We start from the raw sequence: 5,496 nt of genomic DNA on the forward strand, positions 1-5,496 counted from the left end.
ACTATGGGAACTGGAGTTCCATTTTTCTATGTGAAAAATGTGAAAAACAGGTGTCAGTTGTATACCGAGCTATATACGTAAAAAGGGTTAAACTGAGAGGGTGTGTGCTAGTTTATAGCACAGTACGATAGAATGAGTTTGTGAAAATACTAGAATTGTACTAGTGATTTGTAGATGTGAAACAAGTTAATTCGTTTTACAATAAATTGTATATATGATATTTGGAAACCACAGTTTGTTACTATTAAAGCCCTAAAAAGCTCACCATTATATCAGAGCCTTAAAAAGTTCACCGTTATATGAGAGCCCTAAAAAGCTCACCGTTGTAAGAGAGCCTTAAAAAGCTCAACATTAAGCGCGGTTCCGTTGCTTTATATATATTGGATACAGTGTAACCACACATATGATTTTCAGTGTGGGTACCGAGATAGTTGGCTGGATATTGGAGTGACCATTTGTGGATTAATGGACCAAGTGGTACCTGTCACGACCTACTTATTTTTCCCATTTTCTTTTTTTTTTATATAATAATAATATCAGCATCATACATTCCAACTCAGCAGATCACAATTCACCTGGACCCGTGGGTACCAAAGATACATCATAACACGAAACGAAAGCCTAAGCTGCAGAAAATGTACAATCATATACATACCATCATGTTATACATCGCAATACCAAAGTTACTACAATTACTGTATCTCAGTATATACATCCCAAAAATCATATCTAGGGACATTCCCCACAAAATCTAACTGTCCCTACAAAAACTTATCCTTCAAAAAGGGCAGATAAACAGCACTATATCAGCGGGGTTTTTCCTGCTCTCCTATTTGGGGCTCCTGAAAAGTTTATAAGATTTAGGGGTGAGTCACCTCTCAGTAAGGGAAATAAACTAATACCAGTGTGTGGCAACATGAGTGTTCTGTGTTCTACATATACCATACATAACATATTCAGTACTGTTTCATCAAATCTGGAAAATATATATATATCAACACATGGCAGAACATATTGCATTTTCATAAACATATCTCATCTCATGCAATAATAATAACATAAAAACAATCCTAGTAAGTTAACTGGCTATTGTCATGTATTACCCCCACATGACTGGGTTGTGTGGCCCGAAGGCGGGACCTGACGATGGTTGGCCGACCACTGCCAAGTCAAACATACAGTCTGTAGGTCTAATGGGTCTGCCTGACCTGGTCCGTACACCAGGGGCGATCACACACACTTCTTAATAACCACATCGACCATCCAATCTCACACCACTTCGTACAGCGGCGTTAACACAAATATCATGATCATGAGGACCATGGACACATAGCAACGGTACCGTGCAAGTGCTAGCCTAGACCAAGCCAACCAGGTTCTGATATCATATAATATATACTGAAATCGTGATACATGGATATCTCATATCATTAATTATCAAACCAATCATGTCATTTTTCATATATACGTATATCATGAAAATCATCGGCTCGTACGCCGGTATTTCACATTTTCATAGTTCAGCCCGTACGCCGGTAAAACATAGCATAGTCCGTGCGCTGGCAAATCACAGTCACATAGCACGGCCCGTACGTCGACAAATCATAGCATAGCCCGTACGCTGGCAAATCACATCCACATAGCACGGCCTGTACGCCGGCAAAACATAGCACAGCCCGTACGCTAGCAAATCACAGTCACATAGCACGGCCCGTACACCGGCAAATCATATAAAAATCCTGGCTCATACGCCGATTTTTCTATTATAAAATCTGTATCATTCACATTTCTAGAAAATAGTATTTCTTAACATATTATACTCATGCCACACCAACAGATTTTCACATATTCAGTATACAATCATTTTTAATAGTATTTACCCAAATATAATTCATATATATATATATATATATATATTTCCTGAAACCAGATGTTATAACAATATACGTATTTTCAAACAAATACTAGCTTAGTTTATCCCCTTACCTGATTCCTAAAAAGTCCCTAAGAAAATCTTCCCCGCTCCCATAGGGTTCTCAACTCAATACCCTGGAAACAATATTTTCAAGAACTAAAGTTCAGTATTTCTAAGCGTATAACACTTTTCTCAACTGTCAAAAATCCAAATATTGAGTAAAAGCCTTACCCTAGATTTGGGATGGTTTCCACCTTACTTTCACCAACGATCTGCTCCGACAGATTTGGAGAGAACTTCCCCATGAGCGTCGTGGTGACTTCATATTGTCGATCCGGTGAAGATCTGGCCCGAAATCGATGAAAGAGAGATAGAGGACCGAAGGGAAGAGAGAGAGGAGAGAGATTTCTTACTTATGAAGTAAATTTTTGGATTTTTTTTCCTACTTATAGGACAAGGGATTTCGTCGACGAACCACGTTATTCGTTAACGAATCTTTCAATAATTTCATCGATGAAATTCAGTCCCCATTGACGAAATTCAGTCGCCTCAAAATGCCTCTCGGTATTTCTTCGTCGAAGAATCCCCTGTGTTCGTCGACGAATCTTCTTATGCCTTCGTCGACGAATCCCCTGTGTTCGTTGACGAGGCCCTGATAACTTTCTCTCGGTTTATCCTTCCAAAATGTAATGTCGTCGACGAAGTCAACTGCGTCCTTCTGTTTTGGTTTCCATTCCCCTTTCTTTTATTGTTTAAATACCATTTTAAATTTGGGTCGTTACAATACCAGTCGGACTATAGTAAATTGCATAACTCGTAGGTCAAGGGGTAATGTCTTGGAAATTGTTATTATTGTATCTAAGCTAGACATTTTTCTAAATATGCATATTTATGATTTGAAAACTAAAATGAGTAAAATCACAGGTTTGAGTACCGGGCGGAGAGCTCGTACGGTGTATGGGTCTGTACCCTACTCTAACCTCGGGGACTCTCACTTGTTATGATGTTAAACCATCTATTATAGGATTCACGTCTATATATCTCCTATATCACAATATTGAGAATATTCCTTATATGTATCTGCTTGCAATTGAAATAAATGCATATGTTCACACACTGATGTAATATCTTCCACCTTACTGAGAAGTGTCTCACCCCACCATACAACCTTTGTTTTAGGTCCTAGAGGGCGTCGGTCCTAGTTGTTAGGGGAACCTGAAAGGGTCATTTTGTCTTTAGCTTACGTAAGTTATTATGTATATGCTACAGATTAGTTCAAAATGTTTTTGGGGTTGTAAGAACTGATTATGTTTTAAGTATGGATACGTATTTGAGGATACAGTTAGAAAACTTTAGTATGTTTTTTATATTTCCATATAGATGTTTATGTTTTCCGTTGTGCATGAAATTGCAGATCAATATGAAATACCCGTATGTCCCTATTCAGGGCAGGTCGTATATGTATGTCATCAGGGACACTGAATTAAACAGGTGTAGTAGCACTCTAGGGCCGTATAACGGGACAATGCGTTACATAGGGTGTGGGCTAATCCAGAACAAAGGGGTTATTAGACATGTGAGCCGAAGCCCCAGTGTCTAAAAACCAGTCAGAGCCTACTGGATCATTAATAGAACAAGACCCAGTGAATGCTTCGGCAAGGTGGGCAGCAGAGTCATTGCGGTTATAGCGCTAATGGCATCGGTCGGCATAGTGGCCTTCAACGTGGCATATTTTACAGTGAAGAGAACGGTGCCCATGACTAGATGAGGAACGAACTCATGAGGAGTGGTTGCGGCTATGGCCAGAGAGGCGGCCAAAATTCATGCAGGAATAAATCCGCTAGTGTTGGTGAGTGGATGTACGGGAAGATGCTGTAAACGCAGCAGCAAGAAGTGTAGTAGGCTCAAGGGGCCACTGAAAGATCTCAAAGCTTTCAACTTTGGAGACAAGTTCATTAAAGGTGGGCAAGGGCATGAGAGCCATCTAAGCAGAGGAGAAGCTCCAAAAATCAATGACGAGTCCACAAAGAAACCAGTGCACCTTGTCTATGGCATCAACACGATGACCAATGGCATGGAGCTTATCATAGAGGGTTTTGAAGGCCTGAGCAAACTCAACCACGGGTCTGGAACCTTTTTTCATTAACTAGAGTTCATCTTTGAGTTGAATCTCCCATGTAATGACCAAAAAATTATACCATTTTTAACAATAAATAAATATACTGCAAAACATAACATTATGATACTCCTAAATTATCTGCTATAATCTCCCAGGCCCCAAGTGAGCACTGAGGAAAACCTGAATATATTACACACCTATGCAGTGGAAAAACATAAAATTGGTCATCCTTATAAACAATACCATAATTTAGTAACTCTTCCCAACCATACACACATATATACACATCACTCAATAATCATCTACTCAAAAATACTATCTCATGTATACACTTACCCAACAAATAGGGTAGTGTACTCGCCCTCTCTATCTGCAAGCCTGATCCGCTCTCCTAACTGGATCACCTGAAAAATATTATGTAGAGACCTGAAGAATTATAGTAATTTAATAAAAAATGGAAAGGAGAGAAAAAATAAAATTGTAAGGAGGAAATGCAGCAGGGTCTCGTTGACGCGTTTGTCGATGAATAGAGTTATTGGACTCGTCGACGTGGACACGCGTCTCGTTGATGAGAAGTTGTCGAGGGGTTGCTTTCAAGCCTGAATTTCATCAACAAGGAGTAAGTGTTCGTCGAAGAAATCCCTTCATGGCCTCGTCGACGAGGTGACGTGTCTCGTCGATGAGGGCAAGTGTATAACTAGCCCTAAACTCAGATTTCAGTGTAGATTTTTCAAGCAAATCATATTTTCTCTCTCATGTTCATCCCCTCTACCTTCTCTCTAAGATTTTGGGTCCATTCTTTGCCAGATCGACGATCTAAAGCCACCACGCTACTCCTGGGGAAATTCTCTTCAAGTCTGCTAGAGTAGATCGTTGGTGGGGCTAACTTGGACTCCATCCCAAGCTCACGGTAAGGCTTTATGTTGAGTATTTGGCTTTCCTACAATTGCAGTAAAGGTAGCATTTGAAGAAATACTAAAGTTTTGTTTGGGGTAATGTTGTTTTCAGTGTGTTGAGTGAGGAACCATGCAGGTGCAGGACTAGTTGTTTTAGGGGCTTTCCAGTAGTCAGGTAAGGGAGTAAACTAAAGTAATAATTTTTTAAGAAAATTATTATTAATTAATAGAAGATTAATTTACAGAAATCATGGTATATGTATAAGTATATTTTGGAAATATATATACCTGGGAAATTACTATTTTTACACAGGAATATGTTTTAGTATAAATATTAGGAAATGTGATTTCATAACAGAATTCATGATTTTATTCAGTATGTGTGGCATGAATATTAATTCATGTATATTGTATTATGTTAAGTTAGATTTACAGAAAAGGCATGTTTATAGTTATTTTTAGGAAAAACATGGATAATACAGGAAAATATGATTTCAGCACTTATGATAAACAGTACATTTATTCAATTCAGTATTTATGATATGTTCGGCGTAAGGCTGTAGTTA

Source organism: Malania oleifera, chromosome 3, assembly GCF_029873635.1.
Source record: "Malania oleifera isolate guangnan ecotype guangnan chromosome 3, ASM2987363v1, whole genome shotgun sequence".
Lineage (NCBI taxonomy): Eukaryota > Viridiplantae > Streptophyta > Magnoliopsida > Santalales > Ximeniaceae > Malania > Malania oleifera.